At 43.2% G+C, this 27080-nt stretch overlaps 1 long non-coding RNA gene across 1 annotated transcript in view; it reads left to right on the top strand.

Moving 5' to 3' along the window:
- Positions 1-14812, top strand: part of LOC116224490 — a 90912-nt gene extending 76100 nt beyond the window's left edge. The window contains exon 4 of the long non-coding RNA XR_004165607.1: positions 14279-14812. This is a non-coding gene — a long non-coding RNA (uncharacterized LOC116224490). The remainder of the gene's footprint in view (positions 1-14278) is intronic.
- The last annotated feature ends 12268 nt before the right edge of the window (positions 14813-27080 follow it).

Here is a 27080-nt window from a genome sequence, read left to right as displayed (position 1 = left end):
GACAGGGAAGAGGTGGGGAGACTCAGGGATAGTATTATCCACACCAGGGGTAGTTTGTTATCGCTGCAATCACGCCACTGGGTGTCAAGATCCTGCCCTTGAACGCTTCGGGACCATGGGGATACCATGGGTAGACAGCAGGAAGCCATCAGCTTAGGCAGAGCAGCGCTGGGGGTGTGTGCTGCTCACAATCACACATGTAAGACAATGGAATAATTGTAGAGACACTGCTATTGCCTGCCTTACTTCGGGATATTGCGTCAGAATGCAGGAGTTCTTTCCTCCTTAGTACATGGAGATGTGTGTGTGTGTGTGTGTGTGTGTGCTTGCGTGTGTGTGTGTCTGTCTGTCTTATGTTGGGAGCATTCTACTGGGAAATTAAGCGTTTTAATGAAAAGCTGTGTGCTCGGTGGATAATGTTAGCACAACGTTGGAGACATTAAATTATTCACATCAAAAACTCATTGTTTGTTACCTGACAGCAGAGAGAGAGTTGACGGGAGTGCAATGAATTATGCATCAACTGGAAAGTGTCTCCGAATGAATCATTCAAATGGGGTGTTTAGAATGAAGCTGTGTACTTTCGTCGCAGTATTTCCTGTTTGTTGAAAGGCGAATGAGTCTTTTGGTGGTTTCTGTGTGATCAGATATTATTCTTTGTTGAGGCAGCACCCCCAACCCACCCCACCAAAGCTGTAACACATCATGACTATTGTGGTTTAGGGACAAAAAAGACCCAAGGTGAGGCGCCAATGAATATGAAGGTGCAGGCTGTTTGGGGTCTGTGTGTGTGTGTGCGTGCGTGTTTGTGTGTGTGTGTGTGTGTGTGTGTGTGTGTGTGTCTTTAGCGCTTTAGCTTCATCTAAAAGCCCCACATTATAGACTCCCACTCAGCAGCACCAGGCAGAGAGGGCTTTTTGTTTCATGGGGGGGGGGGGGGGGGGCACCGAGGGAGGGGGGGAGGGGGAGGGGGAGGGGGGATCACCCTGTTGTTTTGAAATACAATTTGTTTACAGACATCCACCCAGGCCAAGCCTTAACATCATTTGGCAATTCAAACAAAGTTTACATTTTGTTATGAAGAGTTTTGTGTTTTTGTGTTTTTTTCTTTCACTTGTTTGGAGTGAATGGTCTCCTGCCGCTCACTGTCGTGTCTCCTCCTGCTGCGCGTCAGGAATAGGTTCATGCGTTGTGTGCAGAAACGCACCAACGGGCATCTGTATGGATGCAGAACATGTCAGCAGATGAGGAAAAACAAATATGCAACAAGAATGGTTAATCAATGTTTAACTAGATTCACTTAAAAATGCATTACAACTAAATGCCTCTCAGATCACGACATACTCTCCCTGTGCACTTTGTTACACCAAACAATATGTACTAATTAGTGCATTATGACAGGGGGTGTGATGTTAATTTGCGTTAAAAGGAGTGGAAATAAATAATTACCAAATGCAACATGCCTCTAAATAAAAGCTCAACACATGCAAAGACATGCCTGCATGAACTACTGCATGATTAGGTTTAGGGCAATGATTCACTAAATATTTAACAGCTCTGCTTGGCTCAAAGTATACAATGAATTATAGATTGTGAGAATGAGAATATCTTGATGTAAGACCATGTTTAAAGAATTAACTTGCAACAGGGGAAGAGCAATTACAATTGTAATGAATGATGTGCCAGAGAGGAATGGAGCCCCTATTCTTTATTTTTTAATTAATTTCTTCACATCGTCACAAAAGGGGAAGATGTGCCCCATCCATTACTGGCAGCCATGTTTGGAGCCCTTTTGTCCTTGATAAATGGCCTTGAGCCCTGGAAGGGAAGAAGCACAAGCCTGTTCATCACGTCTCACGCTCACGTCCCCCCAAACTCACTGTCCGCTGGAGAAAAAATATGGAAATGTCATTAACGGTTTGTCACTGCTAGAAATAGGAGTCATACAGGAGTCATGCATTTCTGGTGAATAATATTAGGGGAGTATTGAATAATATTAGGCAAGTGTTGAAATGAGAGTCAGTCCTATTGTTAGAGGGCAGGTTGATTATACAAGCTTGTGACCTCTGGTCCAGATGGGATCTAGGCCAGTGGACTTGGCTTTTGCTTATTTATTTATTAATGTATTTATTTATTTATTGCAGTAGGTGGGTGTACAGTGGACTGTCGACAACAGACGGGTCTAATTGGCGTCACAGCACACATAGTAGCCAAATCTGTAACCGATGCGGTCCAAATCCATAGCAGACTCAGCTGCTGGTGAACAGAGGTTTGGCCCTAAGTCTGGCTTTGCCTGCTTGGTGTTCCCTTACTGTGTTTTGATGAGGTTCACCTTCACTGGGGCTTTATCTCAGGGCGGCATTGGTCAGTAGACATAGTAGACATTCTCCACATAGGTGTCATTTCATGCACTCATGTACCCCTGGTGATTCTGATCGTTATGGTCAAAGTCAACCACAAATTCTCTTTGAGAACAAGACTAAGAAACCTTCTGTTTTACATTCATTTGAAGGCTAACATTAGTAATACTTATTATTCAGCAATTACAAATTCATATTTTAGGACACCACTGATGTGCTGCTTTGTCATCCTTGCTGTGTTGTTTTTTCTTGTTCTTTGTTTTTGGCATGAGGACGGAGACAACATTGTCTGCCTTTTGTAATTTGATGTTTTACTAAATTTACATGACAGGATTTTGTGCTCATCAAGGAGATGCTGACACTGCAGTCACCCCTGAATCAAAGAACCTTTATTGGTTGTTGTTTTTTTCTGAAGGCTTTTTTGAAGTACGACTCACTGTGGGGGATAAGAAACACTCAGGAATATCACAAGCTTACCCACGAACAGAGCAAAAGTGCTGAAAGAACAAAAAAAGAATCTAACAGTAACACTAACATGAAGCAGAGAACTGTTTAGTCAGGAGGCATACCAATGGTTGCCCTGCGCCATGCTAGGACGCAGATAAATATGGAGCATGCCGTAGTTTACTCATAACACTGTCAGAAACAAATGTCAGTCTCCTGCTCTGCTGTGTTCTGACTTACATCTCTTAGGTAGTCTTGCCGTTGTCTTACGGGCCGTCCCAGGACACTCTGCATATGGCAGCTTGCACCAGAGCGGATCTGGCCCAGGGATTGGCCCAGAACCAGAACCAGTAGCCATATGGGCCCTCAACATATCTCTTAATTACAGCGAGCTATACACACACACACACACACACATATACCTACACACACACACCCACACACACACACACACACACACACACACACACACACACACACACACACATATATACACACACACACACTTACAAATACATACACACACATAGCCATCTCTGAGCCACTTCAACACAGATTACTCTCCATCCCATCACCCAATGGGCCTTCCAGCAACTGGAGCATTGCATTTGTGCTGCCTTTAAAAGATTAATGAGTAAGCAAAAAACATATTGCGTCTGTCACTTTCTGAGACGTTGCTGTGAATATGTATCATGGGTAGGCTCTTTCTTTCCGGATCCTTCATCCTAGTTGGGACATCGCAGTCCTTCAGTGTGACCAGTACATGAGCTTGTGTGTGAGAGCTCTGATAACTGAACTGGTCTCTGATGGAGTAGAGTAAATCAGTGAGAAAACGTTAATGTCGGAGAGCTGAATTCGATTTAGCTGCTCACATATCAAGCTAGTAGCCTCATCACTGTCCTCACAGTCTTTTCTCTTCACACACTACGCGAAACCCAGAGAGAGAGAGAAAGAGAGATGGAGAGAGAGAGAGAGCGAGTGAGCGAGAGAGAGAGATAGAGATGAGAGAGAGAGAGATGGAGAGAGAGAGCGAGCGAGAGAGAGAGAGAGCAAGAGAGAGAGAGAGAGAGAGAGAGAGAGAGAGAGAGAGCGAGTGAGCCTAAAACATAGCCCAACTGGATAACTGAATACAAAACCAAAAGCTACTTAAGATAAAGCTACAGCAAGGAACATGTATACAACAAGAAGGGCAAAACCACAATAACATATTTTAAAATAGATGACAAAGACAGCATTAATACGTAATGCTTCGCCTCAGATTACTTGGTTGTGGTCAAACTGCCCTTAATGTAATATTTAACATATACGAAGTTTACTGTCCACTGTCTAGCTCTTTTGTTACATACCGGTAGTTTTTATTCATTAGGTTTTGTTTGCATGTTTTCTGGATTTTGGTAAAAGAAATTCATTTCAGGGTATGAGAAATACTTTCTGCTTGGAGGCTTACAATCCCTTTTGACATGTTTTATTGATCTGTATTCATATATATATATATATATTTATTTTTTTCTTCTTCACATATTCACTCATTTTGATTCTTCCTGCTTGCTTTAACCACCCGTACACATCAGGGGAGTGCACACACAGGTCATCACCGAAGAATCAGCCACTTAGAAGCCTAGAGAAGACGTTAGATGTGTTGATTTCCACAACCCGTGTCGAACCTAGCAACCTTTACCTTGCTGTTGTCCAAATGCCTGGCACTCCATGATCCGACTCAGTTTGACCTTTGGTCAAAATGCCGGATAGGAATCTAACCCCCTTTGATGTCAAATGCATACCATACACGAGCACCACTTCTGGAAAAAAAAGAAGTCCCCTGGAACCTTGTTAAAACCACAAAGAGAGAAATAACGCAGAAGTCCTCAGTGTTTGTATAAGTTGGATGCAGAGTTATATATGAATGGCTAATGCATAAGAGGAAAGATACTTGAATATCATTAAAGCGTGATGTGGAAGTTCTTTGACACCAATGAACATCTCTAATTCAGGCCAGCATAGAGGCTTACCCAGCAGGGTGAAGACATTTCTGTTTGATGTTCTCAATCATCCTCCAGCCTTTGTGTCTCAGACACTCTCCCTGCAGGGCTGCTCTTTCTGAACAACATTTTATTTTTCTCCCTCCCCCACCCCCCACCGCCATTTCATTTCAAAAAGTTCATTTGAAAGGGAGGGCCTGGTATTGGGCCCCTATGTGTTTACTTTCATTATCTTTGGTCTCCCTTTCTCCTTCTGTTCCGGAAGGATCCACACGGCCGTGCATGCAGGTGAGGGGATGGCAAAAGCAAGAGGAACAGAACTTGATGTTTGTATTGCTATGGCGACACTGTGTTCTTGCGAGCCTTTTTGCAGCCCTTGTGGCATGATGGCCGTATGGCGCAATTACTCTGAGCCTTCTGTAACAATATTTGCTGCATGGTTGGGAGACTTGAGCCTGAAGCCTCAAACCTGTCTGGGAATTGCTAATCCCCTCCACACCGATGCCCTTGGTTATGTTGTGGCATTGACAAGTAGACTATCTAAAAGCATGCAGTGTGTCATGGGACTTGCAAATTGCACAGTAGACAGCTAATAGGAGAAGCTGATAAAATGGAGGGGGGGTCGGAGCGGGGTGGGATCGAGGTGCACTGGGCATAAGAGGTGGGGTGGGGGGGGGGGGGGGGAGTGATGAGGAGAATGGGGGGGGGGGGGGGGGTGATGGTCTGATAACCCCTCAACCTTCACAGTGCCTTTTAAAAGATGATTGACGTGGTCGTGTCGTCCTAGCCGGTTCCTTGCAAATTCGGCCCGACAGTTTTGGGACAATTGGCACGTTTTGTTTATGGCGGATAAGCACGTTATGCATTTGAGGCTTTTCTGTCCCACATGGCAGGAGAAACGTAATGATGATTTGTGTTCGCCTCCCTGCCACACAGAAGCCCACTTATTGTACATAAGTGTTATAATTGGGACGTGATCACATTACTTTGGCTACCGAGTGTTATTTCCTGTTGTTTGCCTAATGCATCTTAAAGAACAGTAATCTTATAAAAAATCATTATTCTCCTCTAGGCTTTTAGAGAGTGCGGGGTGGTTTAAGGGAAAGTCATTTACAAAAATGTGTTGTGCCCCATAAAAATTAATCCATCACAGGGAATAGGTATAGGAAAATCGATTAAATAGAGGACAGCAATGCAGTTATTAAAAAAAAGACGGCCTCATCTGAAGATGAGACTATACATAGCATTTGAATTTTTTTTTCTAACTTCTGCTTCACAGCTTGTTCCTTCATCTCTTCTCTTCTTTAGTTTTGCCTGAAAACACTTCCAAATAAATACACCTCTGCATCTATTTTAAACCAACCAATAGTTCTTGGTCTGGTGTGTGTGTGGATTTCTAGTGTCACGGTCCTGATACACACGATTCTGTGGGTCGGTGGAGGAGGGAATCTTCGCCGCTGGTGCTATTGTGCTTATCCTTTGGTGCAGCGAGCAGTGAGAAGGTGCAGGAATGCAGGGCTGAAGTGTGATCTGATAGCTAGTGGAATGTCCACAAGAGAGGCTCGGCCAGAGGAAAGAAAAAAAAAAAAAAAGAGTGAGAGAAAGAAATTCCATTCAGGCAGGCAGAGTTGTGCTCGGCACCACTGGCAGTCTCACCCAGGGAGCCCTCAGGGGAGAAAATACAGACTTACACTTACTAGTCCTGCGGAAAAAAATGATACTCCAGCGACGGCTGCTGTCTTAAAGGGCGTTGGCAGAAGCCACGGGTGGTTTGCACGGAGCTGAGTTGGTCTGGCCTCCACCTTAGGTACACACTACTGATTGTTAGTCGTAATCTTACTCTTACGCACCGCACAGTGAGTATTGTTTAAACAAGCATTCTCTGCATCTGTCAAGCTTTATAGAGAACTACTCAAGTGCCTTCGGCGCTTACAGGACACTCACTGCCTTGATGACATGTGTAGTTGCTTTATTCAACTTTTGACTTCAGTAATGGCTCCTAAAATGTGGCACATCGTGGATAGACATTTTTTTGCTATTATTTATTTAGCCGTGTCAGAATGATTAATGAAAATCTGAAATATAATGGATTACAGTTTATAGCACTTGTTTATGTGTTGGTGGTGGTGCCATTGTTTTCTCGTTGTTGATGTTGTAATGCTGGCTCATTTATGGGGCTTTGAGTATTTTTTTTTGGATCCCCCTGCCCGGGGTGACCAATGGCTGCGCTCCGATCCGTCTCTATCAGACCCTGTAATCGAGCGCTTCCCTAATATACGAGACACCTCTGCTCCATTAACAACAAAAATCACCCGAATTAAGGTGCAAACAGACCTACGCAGGCACCACCACCACCACCGCCGGGTTTGGGATAAACATTGATAAATGGATAAGACCATCTACAGCGTTGACTTTGAAAAATACTGTCTTGGAGTTTCAGGTCAGACACTGACAACAATTAGGCGAAGAAAAATAAATAGGCTATGACCTTTTTCCCCTTTTTTTCTCTCTGTTTTCCCCCTCTCCTTTTCTGGGTGGGGGGAAACATGACCTACGGTTGACAAGCTGTGCATATTGTGTGCGAGGCAATCAGGCTGGCACTTTAAGTGATCATATTGTTAAACTGCTAATTTTGTGAGAATAGACACTGGGGAGCTATTTGCGGTCTGTCCCAGTAAATGCCTCCTTAGTGCCTCTTATTCAGATTAGCTGCTGAGACACAAGCATCACTCTCCTGCCTTTCAATCGCTCTAGTTGAAACTCAAAGCAAAATTTAATTGCACACAGAAAAACAAATGCTCACACAGAGAATACAGACAGAGAGAGAGAGAAAAAAAACAAGAAAAAAAAACAAAACAAAATGCTGCAGTGTGGATTGGAAATGACTGTCTGATTTTCTTTTTTTATTGTAATATATTGTTTTATTTAATGAGTATTGATGGTTTGAGAATCTATCCACAGCTCTTAATACCCTCTTTGGAGTTAAAAAAGCCTCAGATTCACTACTTAGTGAAGGCAGGAAGCCCTTTCGCCAGCCCAATCCATGGGGCTAAATGACATGAATATAAGCTTCCCTAGATATCATGGCATGTACATGTATTAGCTGTGCTGAGAGACCTACCCCTGGTGTAATTATGTTAGGAACCAATAAGACAGCTTGGAAATCAATATGCTAAGACAGATAGACTAAGGGAGCACGGGCAGTGAACTGGGAATAGATTAGCGTGGCAGGTCCCAAGCTAGCGTTTAAGCCGTGTTAGACTTACGGTTTCCAACAAGAAAATCACCACTGACTCTCCTTTATGATGTGTGCGAAGAAGACGAGTTATCCATTTCAAACAATTGTGACCCATATTCTGTCAGATGACATGGTTTCTTTTTCAAAGTTCACTTTACATATGTTTTTTTGAGTTAGTAGAACAGTCTCTGCCATGTATTTTGGCACAGGGTGAAATAGGAATAAGCACTGCTAATAAGAAAGCAAATCTTTCAAACATAATTTTAAATAAGTAGTGGGTATAGTGAGTATAACATCTCTTTTCCTCAGCCTGATGAAAACAGATATTTCAGTCATACAGACAGTACTTAAAAAACCTATTGTTAGTTTATTGCAAGAGAAAAAAACAACATGATGTGATGCATTTTAAAGGTTGTCTGGCATGTAAACAAAAAGCATGGCGGTAGTTTATATTCAATTAGGGCCTGCAGTACAAAAAGCCACGGTAGAGGAAACAAAAGCTGTCCCTTTTGGGTACAGTACATCTGCACCAGTCCAATCAAGCTTTCAAAAGCACAGGAGTGAACAATAGCAGCCATCATGAAGGAACAAAGTCAGAGGCATAAGTGGACTGAATAAGAGTGCAATTTCTGCCCATATGACTGGCCTGACACAATTGCTCTAATTTTCCGTCTTTGAAATGACTGATAAAAGACTTAGGTAATTGCTATGGAGACAGTATTTCTTCCATCAAGAGGGAATCTCAAGTAATAAGTAAGAAGCCTCAGGCTTCTAAGATGGAGTGTCAGTTTCTGCAAAATCCTAAATTAATACTTGTCTCTATCTTCAGCCCTGCTTCTCGGGGATCTTGTTAAGTGATGGTAATTTGTCGTGACAATGTATCGGAAATCACTAAATCAGAAGATTTCTTTTTTTTTGAGGAAATGACCGCAAATATTCAAAACATGCTGATGCATCATTGGACAAATTTTTCTGAAGTCATGTGTGACATTACTCAAAAAAAAGAAAAAGGAAAAAAAGAAAGTAAGGAAAAAAGGCCCTAATTCTTGGCTTCCGAGACGCAGATTAAGCAAATAGCGTCTGAATGAGAAGGACAGCAGAGCCAGTGAAGCATGGTAATTTGCGGCAGTGCGAAGAGATAGCTCACTCTGACGCCTCGTCTTCGACCTGTGTCCGTTCGCCTCATGACCTTGTCCCTTGTAATCAAGCTTCATTTGTCTCCCTGATCTCTGTTTATCTGGCTCAGCCGCTCGCTGCAGCCCACTGAGGGAGCAGACATGGCACCACCAAATGAGCCTGTGGCGCATACTAGGCTTGTAAACACCATTTTACTGAGCACGCACTGACACACAGACAAATGAAGGATTAAGACAAGGACGGCCTTTCTTTAATTCCTCTGGTCATAAACAAAACAACATGTTGATGAAATGAATTCTTATTCCAAAGGGAGGAGAACTTTCGTATAACATAAATACCCATTCCATCTCTTCTGCAGTCACAACAACATTCGCCTATTGTTTGTATAATGAATGCATCTGATACATTTATATTACCTTCTGCACAATATAAAGGCTGTTGCATTTAAAGTGTCATTTAGTAGGCAAGTAGTATTAGTGAAGTAGTATTTAGTGGTGTTCTTTGGTTGTAGTTGCTTGAATATAGCGTTAAAGCCTTGGGTATAACTGCACATAGACAGTGCACGTACAGTCTAGTGCAGTCTAGTCTCCGACACCAAAGCCAATGCATCTGCTGATAATAAGCCAACAGTGGATCAACTGACATTTCAGGTAGAAACACATACAAACACACACACACACACACATAGTGATGCATCTACTAGTGTTTCCACATCCACCATGAAGAAGCTTCCCTGAATCAGCTGGTGGTGGTGTGGATGTCTTGAAGTAACACCCACTACATACCCACACATACACACACACACACTCTCTCTCTCTCTTTCTCTCTCTCTCACTCTCACTCATTCACTCACTCACTCACTCACACACACATAGACAGTCACCCATAGCTGAGTGGTGTACTGGTCCGAGACCATCTCACCAACGGTAGGTAGTAGCCGTAGGTGCTGAGTCCCAGCCCTAAGACAGTGAATGCTACACGATAATGGGTTAATCAATACTTATTATGGTTTTATTGGTTCACTACTGTGCGAACACAACCTGGGTGAGCTCAGAGCACTGCAAGACGGAGAAGCAGAAGAAGAAAAGAAAAAAAAAATTCACTGCATCTGATCCAGATAACATCGAGCTCCCCAAGGGATTTCCCTATTCAGGAATCCAATTTAACATGGCTGATTGATGCGGATTGGATCCCAGGGAATCACATAACTCTTTTAAGGTCTAATAAAATTCTAATGGATTTGTCCCCGTCTTGGACAGATTTGAAGTTTTACTAAAGTATACTAGTCATCTGCAATTAATGTCCATTGGATTAGAGGGTGGGACTTGTTATCTCTCCAGTGATTAAGCCCGGCACAAAGACAGGGAGTTCCCAAGGCCCTTTATACGAAAGAGTGGCAGTAAGGAAAATAAAGTCCTTGTGACTGATTCTGGAGCAGGCACTTCATAGCGATGAAAAATAATAAAAATTCCAGTTTGACTCCATTTCTCGGAATCGACAAGCAACAGCAAGACATGGGTAACAAAGAACAAAGAGGCACTCTCTGTCCAGTTTGAGCTTGTTTAGTTCTCTTTCATGTAAGCTGTTAGTAATTTTTTGTTTGTTGTGCCATGGAGTATTTGTCTGTTCGGATGACACAATGAAAGTATTATTGATCCCTCTAGGTTCTCTATTTTCCAGTCACCTCTCAAAGTCTCAATAGCAAGTCTGAGAATGCATAAGGACAACCTATGATTTTGCAGCCTCAGAACTCATGTATTCTGTAGAGTTATTTCAAAATGGCAGCTCCCTGTTTTTATGTATATTAGTGGTGACAGATCGAGAAAGAGGCATTGTGACAGGACCTAGAAAGCCTGGCCAGCGTAAAAAAAAAAAAGCGTTGTTGCTCCCTGTTAACTCAACCTATCCCAGCTGTTACTTCAGTATGGCCAACCCCTAGTAAAACTATGGATACACACATGCAGGGGTTACATTGGACTCAAATCCCAGTTTAACCCCTGGATACATTTCTCCCAAACATAATTTGGATGGTAGGTAAAATGTGGTGTGGATTGATGATGCAAACCTATGCCGACCACTGACACCAAACCTGCCTTTGACCAAACCCTCATCCCCTCTCCTTGGTCCGTGGCAGGAGGCGTGGTGGAGAGGAGAGACAGTAGATTACCTGTGAAAACACAATGCCAACATCATCCAGTGAGGGCCAGAGCTCTTCTATAGATAGGGGGAGAGGCAGGGCGAGCAAAGATAGGTCAGCTACAAATATAGGCCTGTCAGACACCGCCATGGCCCAGCTCCCCAGTTTCCTGTCACTGAGTCGCTGTCACTGGAGCAGTAGGTTGCCGGGGGGGGAGAGATGGGCTGTGAGGCTGAGTCTGGTGGTGTACCCCTGCACTTAGGGGCAGCACTGATGCCACATGGACAGCGCTGCTGCTGCCGCCACAGGCTGGAACAGTGTGTGGTTGCGATGCTCTGCGCAAGGTCTGTTTAGGGCGACGCGATCAAATCGAGTATGAAGGTGTCGTGCGTTGTTATAAGGTACATTTGACATTACCTGTTTGCAGTGCAATGGGCACGTTTGTGAATGACATGTGTGGATCTAGTTAATGACTGCATCTATTTTATTGTTGATGGGATATTAATTTTATGTGTTGTTAAAATGGCTTTTAGTTGTAATTTTTTTTGTTGTTGTCCTCATTGTTGTGATTTTCTGCAGCCATTTTAGAATATGCAGGAAATTGCACTCAGTATTGCTTCACTAATGTGTATGACTTGCATATTCAGGTCTCAAATGCCATGTTGATTCACTCACTGTGTGAACAACAGGGCTGTGTTTATCCTTTCCAGTTGCGTGACAGGGTGACCGCTTTAAAAACAAGATGACGTGCGGTGGTGTGTGCATCAGGGTCCCCAAATAGCCTGTAATCAGTGCATGTGTCGTCAGAATGGCCCTGCTACCTGCAGCGTGCGTGTCTGTCTGTGTGTGTGTGTGTGTGTGTGTGTGTGTGTGTGTGTGTGAGTGTGTGTGTCTGTGAGTGGAGGAGCAGTGCCCTGGGAGTGTTGCCCAGATGTAAAATAGGCTCCAACAAGTCATTTTCATGTGCCGCCTCTCTGCTCGTCATCACATTATGGCTGCACAGCACAGAATCAGAATTGGTCTCAGTGCATTTAGGGTTCAATGGGGAGCCTGTCATTTCTCCGTGTTGGGGAATGAGGGGAGAGGGAGGGCTGGCGGAAGGAGGTTTTGATGCAGATTGACAGATTAATCACTTCCAGTGTCCTTCCAACCAGATGACCTTCACAATACTTTGTCCTTTGGAGAGAGAGAGAGAGAGAGAAACAGAAAGAGACATAGTGAGAGAGAGAGAGAGAGAGGGAGAAATAGGTACATTAATACAGGCGTTATCAATACATAATTTCCGGGCATTAAAAGCAATAGAACAAAGGACAAAACCGGCTTCTTTCCAATTACCTAGAGGTCTTTTTCAGTTAAGTGTCTTTCAATCTCTATCTCCATGATGTAATCACGTCTTTTATAAATGAAATGCATTCAAATTTTAAGCCAGGTTTCAAGTGACATTGTTCTCGGTCTGAAAGGATATTGTAAAGAAAAAGACTTTTCCACCTATAGATGTAGAGCTCAACGTCTTCAACGAACTTCAACGTCTTGCCCAGAATGAAAGTGCTTAATGTCTATTTAACGGAAGAGAAGAAGCTTTACTGTTCTGTATTTCTTTACCACATGTTAAAAGGAGAAGGCACCGTCTTCTCGCGTGTTTTATTTTTATTTCATGGTCGTTTGGCAGAGTGACCTCATTCCCACCCTCCCCCTGGCACAAGGGCGACCCCTGGCAATGTAACCTTTGACAGGTATTCAATACCAATCTTTTGGATAACGAGTCAGGGGGCATGGAGCTGTGGGCTGTTCCCGTAGTGTTCGGACTTAGGAAGATGTCATGTTTGGTTTGCGTAGTGTCGGAGAAACCCTGCTGCCTCGTCCCACACATGATAGATGGCACTTTGGGACGTTGACACTTGACAGTGTTAACGGAAACCAGATGAGGGAACTCTGATATGGTGTGTTATGTAAAGGAGACCCATTGACTTTATAGATCGGGTGCAAGCTGTGATGCTCAGCCTTCGGATCGAGATTCCTCCCAGTTTAGCGTTTGTGTTTGTGGGCCAGGTGCCTCTCTCGAGTGAAACATTGATCCCAAACACTATTGAATTGCACGCGCGTCCTTGTAAACCTCATAAACACCTTGATGGGAGCACGGATACGCAGGAATAGACACCATCGACTGTTGTGTTTCTGTTTTTTTTTTCTAACTTGTCCAGTTTTGCACCCTATCATTGAGGGCTTGGGCCCCAGCATTGCTGTCATTATGCAAAACACAGTAGACAGTAATGACTGTCTGTTTGCCCCGGCCAAAGACAATAGTCCATTAAAGTTACACGCTCTGCACACTTCCTACCCGGTACTGCCAGCCTCCGCCATCATGGGCTACTTCCTCGCCGTGATTCATGATCTATATTGAAGCCTCAGAGACAGCAGCCCATTGATTTTCCCCTGTCCATAATCCCACACCATATCCGCTGCTTGTTAGACATCTGTGGGAATATAAACTGGGTTTTTGATGCAATTTGGGGAGGTTCTGGCAGTAATGCAATTTGGGTCAATGGAAAGTACTGCTCTGAAAAACGCCAGAGGAGGAAGAAAAGAAGGATAAAGAAGGTGGGCTGAAGTGAATCTTTCAGCAGTGTGGGATAGTCCAGATCTGTGCCAACCCAGTTGCGGTTTCACTGAAACTTAATTTTTTAGGAGGAGACTCTTTTAAGAGAGATATATATTGTTCTTTTTAGGCTAGAAATAGTCAATGAAAGCGAACCAAATCAAAGCCATGTGCAGCGTAGATGCTGATGTCCATATATGCCATGTATACTGGAGAAATACGTGATCTCATCTTACAAACTGAAGTCCTTTTGTGTGCGTTAGAATATATTCACCAGATTATGCCCCCTGATGAAAACTCATTCTTGTGGACTCCTCCTGTTTGCACATTTCTCTAAATTCATTGCTCAGGGTTTTTTTTCTTCTTTTTTTTCCCCTGGCTCTGTAGATCCTTGCAGATGAATGGGCGTAAGGACTGGATTGACAGGCCATTGATGGCCTGCCAGGGAGCTAATTCTGTGTGTCCACTACACCCCAAAGACAAATGATGAAATGGGTCGAACAAGAGTGTTTAACCCAATCACGTTTAAAGCTCCATGGGCACAGTGACGGGGGCTGTGACCTTAATTAAGTGTACAAATAATTAGTTGACCTCAGCTAATGAGCATTTCCAAAAATAACAGAGCTCTATGGCCTCTAATGAATAGATGGATGGTCGCACTACATCAGGAGTGTCCAAGGGCATCGCAGGCCGAAGGTTCAATGAGTGTCCAGGCCTGCTCTGAAAGGTAGTCTCAGTTTATCAGTTGGCAGAGGATGTGGTGATATGAAGTGATGCATGTGATTTTGTTTTTGCCGTTTCTAAAACAGCTTAAAGCGTCACTGCCAAGCTGTCTCTTATGGGGATGAATTGATTGGAAATATGACCTGTTGTTGACATGTTTCTGAACAAATAAATGGAATTTCTCCTCGCACTCTGAAATTTGCCTGCCTTCAGTTTTTTCAGATCAACCCAGTCTAAAACCATTTGAGCAGCTAAAATGATATTTAGTTCATTTTCTCATAGAGGCTTTCATGATAAATAGGACATGGAGAGAAAAAAAACATCAATACAAAAAAACAGCGTAGCAACTGACACATGGCCAGTGAGAATGATAACTTTTTCTCTGTGTATTTTCCCTATTTTCTAGCCATGCCCTAGAGAGATAGGGAAAGACTTTTAAGCTATGAAAAGCCTCTCAGTGGCATGTCGTCTAGATGTTTATAAACTTCCTTCTCCGGCAAGCCACTGTATGGTGCCCATCCCGAATGCTAACCTTTAGCATCCAAGATGGTGTTGCTCGTCTTTCAGAGTTCACTGAAAGAAAGGCTCCTGACCCAAGCGATGATTTGAGAACTCAAATACCACTTTCATTTATTATTTATCTCCGATAGGGCGAGGGAAGGAGGGAGGTGTCGTCATACATATATGGGTAATGTAAAGAAGTAGCCGGCTCAGAGATGTGCGACCCAGGGGAATCAAATCCCATTATGGGCAGAAAAAAGAAGAAGAAAGAAATGCCTTAATGTTCAGAGCTAAAATAAGCTACAAATAAAAACACATTTCCTGGATAGCTCCTCTCTCTGGACCAATTAAGGGCTTGATCCATCCCAGGAAACAACGTGAACCAACCAATCAAGAATGCTTGTGTTTCAATACTTGGCTTCAATACTACACTCAGTCACACTTCAGTTGTGCCCAGTATGTTCTGTGCTGAAGGCCCATTAGTTTAAAAATACATGTACTCTAGGTGTCTACGATGCAAACATAGCATTTGCATTAATGTTTGTCTAGTGATGTACTGTCTCTATCGGTGATGAAGTAGCTAATGAAAGAGGGACACTGTTGGAAATTGCATTGTGGGGATTAGTTCACCTATCATTCGTGGTGTTCCTTTGTCTCCCTCAGCCTACAGTAATGCTGAGGAGGTGATGAGCCTGTGTAATTGTAGGGGAGTGTAATGATGCATGTATGTATGACGCATGGACTGCTGTTGTGATGTTGATTTTATTTTTACCAATACAATAGATCGTATTAATATTTCAGAGCTAATGTTTGCGTTCCGGACGCCTGAAAACAAACATGAATTAAGTTCCACGTGTCACGTGTGGGGAAAAATGCAATTTTCCCCAGCTTAGCAAATGATATTTTTAATTATGCTCTTAATAGCATTATGGATTTTTTGAAAGATAAATTAATATTGGCATTTTTGTAATTAAAGGTCTTTATTGCTTTTTATGAAAATAATCGTCAAGGCTCATTTGCCGTGGACAAAGTCTTGGGGGGAAGATATATCTGTATGTATCTTGTGCTGAACATTCATCAGTGTTTGGCTAAATAATGTGAAGAAATGATAGAAGTATTAATTCCGCTCATTTTTTGTGAGATGTACTAGTGTGTTGAGCCACAGTCAAAAATCTATGGTCATATAACTGCTTTATCCGTCTGTCTGGACAGACGCTTTAAGATGATCACCTCTTTAATCAGCGCGTTGGCCTTGTCCCTTGTCAGTGGTAAGAATAGTCTAGAATAGAAGAGGTCATATGGTTGGTTGATTAGACGTGACCATGAAATACAATGATAGGAGTTTGAATGAACTATAATGACTTTGGAACTTAAGATTTTCTTAATTTTTCTTTAGTCTGGAGATATCACCCCCCACCCCCTCCCAACATCAGTGATCACTTGGTCCAAAGAAAAAGAAAACATTCTGTGCCCCATCAGTCAAGTGCCCTTCAAGAAGACAATTTCATGATATGAAATTGATATCAATTTTTGTACATGTATGCAAATGGATCAACAGATGTGGAATATATATATATATTCCCATAATACAAGTAAAGTGAGATGGTCTATTTATGCAAGATGGTGAAATTTATTTAAAAAGCAACTGGGACATGCTGTGAACTGCATCTGATTTTCTGTATTTAAGAGAAAGTATGCATTGATTTCCTCTTGAACCCACTGGTGAACTCGTCTTGGCATTGCTGTGTGTGAGTGTGGTTTTCTAGTGCATACTCAAGCTTTGCTCCCATGGATCTCAAAATGGATCAGAATATTGACAATAGCTGGAAAGTGCTTTGGACCATTATAAATATAAGTGGAATGCAAATTCCCCTTTAACCCCCCCCCCCCCCCCCCAAAAAAAAGATGTAAAAATAATGAACATATTTTACATATACAAAAAAAGTATACATATAGAAGTGCATTTATTGTAGAAAGATGTGTAGTTGTTCTGGTATTCTATATTGTTGCCTGCTTTCCATAGTTAGTGACTGAAAACCTGCGGTGAAGATTGCAGAGTAGGTTGGTAAGGGGTGGGGCGGGGGCTGGGGCTGGGGTGGAGGGGTTGGACCACTGTATCTGCCTCGAGGCAGACTCAATACACACCACAACCTCACGCTGTTTAACCCTCAGCACCCTCACTCGCATACATACACTCCTCCATACACTCTGGGTTTTTTTTTTTTTTTTTTTACTTGACCCCTCGATCGCCCGGGTGAAAACAATAACCACAGCAGTATTTTCTTGAGTTTGTTTTTCACGCGTGTTTCCGGGTAACCATGGAGTCTGGCCCTCTGTGCGCATGTAAAGCTAAGCTCCCCGTGTAGAGGCACATGTACTACATACGTGTGGTGGACAGATGTTGCTGTATTCACTCCGCCAAGGCTATCAATGAATCTTAAGTCTGGGAATAGCAAGGAGCCATACAGTAGCATTGGGGGCCGGACAAATGCACAAGGGCTCACAGACAGGGCCTGGGAACAAGCACATGTCATGGGTTTTAGGCATTAGGGGGTTCAAGACTATACTGTTAAGGTGAAACGGAATTTTGTAGAACCATCCATTACTGTGAGAGAATACTTGGACTTTTCATTGCCAAGTAGTTGCCCGGGTAACGCTCAAAACCACTTCAGGAAAGGGGTTCTAGAATGCCGTCAATGGTGACTTTCTTTTTAAGCATGAGTGTGAATATGTATCTTTACAAAGGCATAAGAATTTCAAGCAAGTTGTTCACCCTTCGCACAAACACTGAAGTGAAATACTAGTATAAAACATGTAGGAATTCTCGTCTGGCCCTTTAGAAACCATCTGAGAATTATAGTATAGCCCTGTAGCATCCATGTAGCCTCAGTCTATAAAGGCCGATCCAAGCCACAGATTGTAATGAAAAAAAAAAAATGTATTTGAAAATGCACAATAAAAAAATACTGGGCTGCATTTAAACCACTAGACTGCGGTTTGTTATTCTATTCCTTTCAAGAAGCCAAGGGGTTACTGAGGAGTGGCTTTTAAGGGAAAATTGTGTATTTCACATTTCAACAATCCTTAGTTTTTCTCTCGCCAATTTTCCCTGAGTCTGAAATGAGGTTATTAGCGGCACAGAAATGCTATGAAATATGTGTACTATCTGGGCTGTATGAGGCTTTGAGAGGTATACATGAGAACTATGTGTGAGCTACGTTGTTGGCTATGGTTAAATGGCCAGAGAGTTAGTAAAGACAAGCAGACCCTGTGTGGTTTGTGCGTGTTTTTGGGCCTCTGCTTGTGTGTGAGCTATTTGGCCATCTGGTTTTACTGTACACATGAATTGAATCCATTTTGATGGAAGCATATACTGAACTGCATATGCTTCATGTACAGTATGGTATTTATTGTCACTAGTTGACTGTGGCTGAACTCCAAAATGCCTAGGTGATTATTCTTGTTCTTCCTTCACATTTCTGTTTAACCTTAAAATTATTCATTTTTTACATCCAACCGTTTTGTTTAAAGCATTCCATTCTGAAAAAATGAAAAAGTCTTTCTTGAGCTGGAATGTAGATAGGAGTTAACCCCAAAACATTTAAGACTCTGAGCATCCATGCAGAAACCTAAACAGCACAGTGAGCACAATCTACCCTGTCCAGGCTTCAGTTCATCCATTAAACTTTAATCAAAGTGAAGTTATAATACCTCGCCATCTCCAGAGGGTGCAGCCTGCACTCTTGAGCATCTCCCCTGGTCAGTGGAAATTGGACCGTGTGTTTACGGCTCCATGATCAAAAAGCCTCCATGCTACGCTCCGCATGGATTTGTTGGGGGGAGTGGATCCCAATCAGAATGTTTGTATGACTGAAGGATGAGTCACAGCTATATGAGAGCTTAGCTTTATGACAGAAAACATAGAATTTCTGGTATATTTATTGTAATTATGTGCTGTAATCGATGCTATTTTGCACTGCCATTAAAATTATGTACTGGTAGCATAATGCATACTATGGTATATGCTATGTACTACACCATTGTAAAAATTAAATGACACACACTAATAATGTTAATGTTTATATGATCATAAACTGTATGTTATGAAGGTTTAAGGAAGGTTTTTTGACAAATGAAACAAAGGTGGATGTCTAGAGGAATATGTGTATGTTTGTGAATAAAATACAGACCACATATCAGTCTTCAGGCCTCATATTAGACAGCAGTTGACTCTGAGCCAAATCCATACCAGATGAGGGCCTGATCCACTTCAGTTATCTGTTGTATGAGTTATATGTTTTGAACAGAGAAAATAATGGAGGGTTCAGTTCTTTATGAATGCCTGTCAAGGACCTTTGTTTAATTAGCATGCATACACTGTATGCTCCTAATGAAACTCTTTTTCTCTCTCTCTGTGTACACTGGGGTAAACCTGAGACTCAGGAGCTAGTATTTTAAGGGTCTGTGCAAATGTCCTTTTGATAGACTTGTATGGCCATATCTTTGTTGTCACGTAAATAACTTGCATTTAGCAAGGCTCTCAATTAATCTGGACAAAGCTACCGCATCCCTGGATTTGAGTAATGGACATGGATATCGAAGTGTACTCCGGAATCACAAAAGCTTCCTGAAGCACACCTTGAGCTCTGTTTGTCTATTGATTCTTGCCGTAGTCGTTCATCGGGGTCATATGTCGAGCAGCATATATCTGGCAGGTTGCTTGGGCTCATCTGCAGTGAGAACTGATTTCCCGCTGCTGCTGATGAAGTTACTTGACCTTTTTGCGTATCTCTGCTTGTGCAGTGGAAGGTTCCTATGAGCATGTTAAATGGAAAAGAAAGGACTCTTTTTCTATAGACTCATTGTTTTTTTTCTAAAAGATAATCCTGTAATTTTATAGCATGTCAATGGTTCAGTATTTATTTACTCTCATATGTAAAGCATATGGCACATACAAAACTAATATTAAATGCTGTGCAGTAACGTTTCATTTCTAGATGTACGAAGAGGAAGCTGTGTTGACCCTATTTCCTCTATTTGATTAAGAACACACATCAGTCTATAGAAAAATAGAAACCACACAAATAGAAGCACTAGAGAGACACACTTATGCTTGTCATAGACCGAATAACGAAGGATTTGCAGATCACATCGCCTTAAACTTGGAAGTGAGGACCCACAAGGCCGTGTGATATAGCTGTGACTCAAAGCTAGTCCTCCAAAATGTAATTTTCCAACAAAGAAAATAAGCTTCAGGTAATCTCGTCTGAAATACCTTCCAGTCCTTAAACAAAATCCCTCCATTTTATGACACTGGCCAGATTTTTTTTCTCTCCTTCTTGCTAATGGGATTTGGGAGAAAATGGCTTTGAGAATTACCTCTTTTTTTTACTGAGAAGTCATTAATTGGTTTAAATGACTGATGATATATTTGAGGGACCCCAAGCCACTCACCAGGCCAAATCTAGCAGCTTGGGCCCCAAATGTCATAGCTAAATGCTAAGTCAGGAGGCCTACTGATCAATTGTATTCCAACTGACACTTTCCTAACCGACTAAATTATACAGCAGATACATTTTACTTGTCAAAATCCCAAAGAGGATGAACTGCATAAAGTATGAATGATTAAAATGAATGGGAGACCATCAGTGTTTCTATGTGTGTTTCCATTACACACTCAGTGAGAGCTGTGTGTTAGATATTTGGCTTATACTAAATAATTCAGGAAGGTACGCATAGACCTTGACCATTGTGGCCTAGATTAGGGAGTTATCCCATATGCATGTCAATTATAGATGTAAAATGTTTCTCATGGTTTGTGTGATAGGATGTCATAGTAAAGTTTATCTGCACTCCTTTAGTGTAATTGTGATCCGTGGTCGTTGCTTTTAAGTCCAATTTGTTTTGTTGGTTCTTTTCCCCCTCTTTTCAGTAACTGTGATAAACAAAAGGGCAGTATGTGGTAGGTCATTTCAGAGGAGGGCCTTGGGCTTGTGTGTGTGTGTGTGTGTGTGTGTGTGTGTGTGTGTGTGTGTGTGAGAGTATGTCTTTGGGTGTATGTGTGTCTGTGTATGTTTTTCGGTGTGAGTATGTGTCTGTGAATGTCTGTGTATGTTTGTGTGTGTTTAAGTGTGTGTGTGCTTATGCGCACGTGTGCAAGTGTCTGTGTGTGTGTGCGCGTGTGTGTAAGTGTGTGTGCGCGCGTGTGTGTAAGTGTGTGTGTGTGTGTGTGTGTGTGTGTGTGTGAGTGTGTATGTGTGTGTCTATGTGTGTGTGTGTGCCCCCTAGGTCTCCCTCTGTGTCTGTCGGTCGCTAAGAGACTCCCCAAGTCAAATGACCTGAGGCTGTGCTCTTGCTGCTTGTAGCCGATGGAATGCAGAGTCCTGGGTAGTGTGCAAATGTCTGTGTGTGTGTGTGTGTGTGTGTGTGTGTTTGCGTGTGTGTGTGTGTCTGGATGTGTGTGTGTGTGTGTGTGTTTGCATGTGTGTGCGTACACATGTCTGTGTGTGTGTGTGTCTGGATATGGTTGTGGGTGTGTGAGTTTGCATGTGTGTGCGTACACATATCTGTGTGTGTGTGTGTGTGTGTGTGTGTGTGTGTGTGTGTGTGTGTGTGTGTGTGTGTGTGTGTGTGTGTGTGTGTGTGTGTGTGTGTGTGGAATGCAGTGCCCTGGGCAGCGGGTGAGGATGAGACTTTGTCTTTGTTCCTTCCAAAGCTCAACAGACCCCTGGAATCCATACGGCTCTGGAACATAACTCTGTCCCTTGCTCTCGTGGCTGACTTTGACCCGTTACCTTACATGCTCCTCTGATACATCATCACAAACACTGAAATGCTGCATAAAATTACTGCCTTTGATAGCAGTTTGTGTGTGTGTGTATTAATTGGAAATGTATCAGCCTTTTTATCTTATTTTGTATATTTTTGATGCCCGTGGGCTCTGTCCGTCCGCTCTTAATTAGATCAGAGACTGTTAGAGTCAGAGAGTGCGAAGTTGAAAAGCCATCCACCATGCTCATAATTGGATTTTCAGTTTATATGCATCTCATCTGGTGCTCGGAAGTAAAACCTGATGTCTCCTTTTTTTTTCTTCTGCGGTGAGGTTTGCAGGAATAGGGAGGGCTTCGGTGGGCGGGGAGTCGCGGAGGGGGGGGAGAGAAGGAAGACGACCTTTTGACCTTGGGACACTTCAGCTCCGATCGCCCGTGTGAGTCATGCAGTGCAGAGCCGTTGTCCAGAGAGGCCAGCCAGGATGTGCCTCTGGGACGTGACTGTAGGGGGGCGGCCACTGCTCAGCGAGCACACTCTGTCTACACCAGAGAACTCACACAAGGTGGGCAAATTCTGGAACTGCCATTGTCCCCTCTACTCATAGACATACCTCAAAGAGCGGAGGATTGCGGTCCACACACTCATCTGAACTCTCAGATTGTTGTCGATTGCAGTTTAGATCCGGGCCCAGATCTGATAAGAGTCTGTTTCAGGTCCTCTGCTGATTGGGTCTCCTCTTCTCTAAATGGGCAACTGCTGCAAGCCGATTGGGTGTTCGCTGCTGTAGACGGGCAACTGCTGCAAGCTGATTGGGTGTTCGCTACTGTAGACGGGCAACTGCTGCAATCCGATTGGGGGTTAGCTACTATAGAAGGGCAACTGCTGCAAGCTGATTGGGTGTTAGCTTCTGCTGGCACACATCTGGCGCAGGACCGTCTCAGTTCTGGCTGACATCTGAAACAAGGCTTCAGAGAACAGACACAGAAAGATGATGCCCTGTACGTTGCCACCATCTTGTTTGAAAGGTGCTGGGTTTCTGTGAGCATGATGTGAGGACAGCCTGTTGTTTGAGGTTGAAAAACTGCATCCAGGCAAGCCATGAGGCCTAGCACGGTATAGGGATAATTTTTTTTCTCTTTTATTTTTTCCCCTCTGACAGCCAACTGGTGAAATGAACGGGACTCTTTTTATTTCAAGTCCTCTCCTCTTCCCCGCCTTCCACCCTGTTTGTTTGAATTGTTTCCATCTGAATCCGAAGAGTGCAAGGGTGCTAGTTGGCGGCGCCACAGGAAAAAATACAGAAATAAGTATGAAATGTAATTAGGAGGAGCGAACACCCTTGAACTATTGAAGGGATTCAAAAAGAAGAGAAATAAGAGGCCCCATTTTTCACAGTTAGGATTGTCAGGGGGTGGAATTGACTTTGCTTGGTTTCCGGGATGGCGAGCAGATCTGTGAGTGCTCCGCTGTCTGACATTTATTAATCTAGCCATATCTGTTAGCGTGTGTGTGTGTGTGTGTGTGTGTGTGTGTGTGTGTGTGTGTGTGTGTGTGTGTGTGTACATTTCTCTCTACATGCATGTGTGTCTTAGTGTGTGTGTGTGTGTGTACATGTATGTGTGCATGCATGTGCGTCTATGAATGTATGTGTGTGTACTCCAGGGAGTGCATTTGTGTGTGTGGGCTTGTGTGTTTTTCTGTCTATGTGTGTGTGTATATGAGTTTGTGTGTGTACACTCAACCGCTGTCTTGTCTGTTGCCATGGTACTGGTGCTACGAGGAACTTAATTCCAGATCACTTGGACTTGTGATTGCTGTGACTTTGGCGGTGAGGACCAGCTTCAATATTTCATGTTGGTTGATATATGCTCCATTTGTAATTTGGAAAACCTGAAAACCGGCGTACACACCACCTCCTATAGTGATTTCACTGGTGGTGATCAGTTGTGGGTTTGGCATTTTGCCTTGCAAGCTTGTGCTAAGATACTGATGATGGTTGATTCCTTTAAAGAAACGATCAGTTAAAAGCGAACCTTTTCAAAATGTATAGCTTGTAGCAGGCGGGAAAAATTGCCTAGCTTCACAGCAAACCAGTGGTGGGTTATTCCACAGATCACCCAAAAAACACGCACCAAGTCAATGGGATTCCTCTGGCATTTCACTCTGGAGTTGTAAACCAGACCGTCTTCCCAGCCTTCCTCACCCTCGCCCTGGTACGTCGGGTGCGCAGGGATGGATTGTGTTTACCAGTTCTCTGTTTTTCTCTTTGCGCCATTATTCATTTTCTCCAGTCTTACACATTCAGCTATTTTGTTTTCCTGGAGGATACCCCTCCCTCTTTCTCTCCCTCTCTCCTACTCCCCCTCTCTCTCTCTTCCTTCACTCTATCTCTGCCTTCCTATCACTAGTTCCTCAGCCTCACCCAGCAGTTGCCGGGCTCACCATCATCAATTTTCTCCCCTCCCCTCCATCTCTCTCTCTCTCTCTCTCCACCGTCTCCTCTGGTCTAATTTTCAGGGACGCTTCATTTCGAAGGGACGCTCTCGGCAGGTTGTGGGATGGTGGCTCTACCCCTGAGCTCTGCCCCACCCCCCCCCCCCCCCCCCCTCCACCACCGCACCAATTTGCCCCCACCCTCCCTTTCGACGAGATCCCCTGTGCCCTGGCAGGCCGGTCCTTCAGCCGGGCTCCCCTCTCATTTACATCTCCTTTAATAAGGATCCTCATCGCCATACACATTCATCACTCCCACTGCATAAAGCTCTGCTCTGCTCCGCACAGCACACACCAACAACCCTCACCCAGTAGCACACACACACACACACACACACACACACACATACACATACATACACATACACACACACACACACACACAGATATACAGTGGGGAAAATAAGTATTTGAACCCCTTCCGATTTCGCAAGTTTGGCCACTTGCAAAGAAATGTGTGATCTATAATTTTAATGGTAGGTGTATTTTAACAGTGAGAAATAGAATATCAACAAACAAATCCAGAAAACTGCATTTTATAACATTTATGACTTTATTTGTATTTGATGCAGAAAATAAGTATTTGAACCCCCAAGCAAACAGCAAGAATTCTGGCTCCCAATGACCAGTTATGTGCCCAAGAAGCACACAGATTAGTCCTCATTAGGCCTAACAAGGTACACCTGATCTCAACTGGTGACGTGTATAAAAGAAACCTGTCCAAAGAATCATACTTCACACGTTCAACCTCACCACCATGGGCAAGACCAAAGAGTTGACCAAGGAAGTCAGAGATAAGATTGTAGACCTGCACAAGGCTGGAATGGGTTACAAAACCATCGGCAAGCAGCTTGGTGAGAAGCAGACAACTATTGGTGCGATTATTCGTAAATGGAAGCAACACCAAACAACTGTCCATCGCTCTAGGTCTGGGGCTCCATGCAAGATTTCCCCTCGTGCGGTATGGGTGATCATCTGAAAGGTGCAGAATAACCCCAGAACTACACAGGGGGAGCTTGTGGATGATCTCAAGGCAGCTGGGACCACTGTCACCAAGAAAACCATTGGCAACACACTACGCCGTAACGGTTTGAAGTACTGCAGAACTCGCAAGATCCCCTTGCTCAAGGAAGCACATGTACAGGGCCATCTGAAGTTTGCCAATGAACAGTTGAATGATTCTAAGGAGGATTGGGAGACAGGATGTGGTCCGATGAGAACAAAATCAAGCTCTTTGGCATCAACTCGACTTGCCGCGTTTGGAGGGGGATGAATGCTGAATATGACACCATCCCCACCGTCAAGCATGGAGGTGGAAACATTATGCTTTGGGGCTGTTTCTCTGCCAAGGGTACAGGACGACTCCACTGCATCGAGGGGACTATGGATGGGGCCATGTAATGTGGAATATTGCGCTTGAACCTCATTCACTCATTCCCTCCCATTGAAAACGCAACCTTAAGGATTTGGAGAGGATCTGCAAAGAGGAGTGGACCAAAATCCCTCCTGAGATGTGTGTAAACCTGGTGACCAACTACAAGAAAAGTCTGACGTCTGTGCTTGCCAACAAGGGTTATTCCACCAAGTACTAAGTCATGTTTTGCTAGGGGTTCAAATACTTATTTTCTGCATCAAATGCAAATTAAGTCATAAATGTTATAAAATGCAGTTTTCTGGATTTTTTTGTTGATATTCTGTTTCTCACTGTTAAAATATACCTACTATTACAATTATAGATCACACATTTTTTTGCAAGTGGCCAAACTTGCGAAATCGGCAGGGGTTCAAATACTTATTTTCCCCACTGTATATGTACACACCAACAACCCTAACCCAGTAGCACACACACACACACACACACACCACACACACACACACACACACACACACACACACACACACACACACACACACACACACACATACACAGGTATATATGTACCGTAATTTCCGGACTATTGAGCGCACCTGAATATAAGCCACCCACTGAATCTTTTAAAAAATAATTATTTTTAACATAAATAAGCCGCACGTGTCTATAAGCCGCGGGTGCCTACCGGTACATTGAAACAAATTAACTTTAGACAGGCTAAAATTAATATCAAAAGTAATACAATAGTGATGCATATTATTAGTTTTGCCAGTTACGATAAGTGCACTGTTGCTTTAAGAGAGCAGTTGCAAGAGTCAATCAGAAATAAGGTAGTTCTTCCTGTTCAGGTAGAACGTTAGATTGAAGACAGACGCTAGTTTGAAACCAGTGAGCTAAAGAACTTGAAGACTGGATTTGTATTGTTGTAAACTTTTATTTTATTTTATTTTCTAAAGTGTTTTGAGTTGTGTTCTGTCTACGCCGGTAGACTGTGGTTATTTTGACATTAGTTAAGTTATTGAGAGATACTGAGAAATCGCGTGGAGCTAAGCATCCATGCGGCTGCATCCATGCTAGCATCCTAGCTCCACAAAGCCACCGTAAACACAAAGGCACCGTATACAGTCACAGGAGGTATCATAATCCATAAATTAGCCGCGTCATTGTTTAAGCCGCGAGGTTCAAAGCGTGGGGGAAAAGTAGTGGCTTATAGTCCGGAAATTACGGTACACACTAGGGATGGGAAGATTCACCGGTTCGCATCGATGCACCGGCATAAAAGCTCACGATGCGATGGCCCGGATCAAAAAAGTGTGCACCGGATACAAT

The sequence above is a fragment of the Clupea harengus genome, chromosome 17, assembly GCF_900700415.2.
Source record: "Clupea harengus chromosome 17, Ch_v2.0.2, whole genome shotgun sequence".
NCBI lineage: Eukaryota > Metazoa > Chordata > Actinopteri > Clupeiformes > Clupeidae > Clupea > Clupea harengus.
Note: the sequence above shows the minus strand (reverse complement) of the source record. Positions and strands in the feature narration are given on the sequence as shown.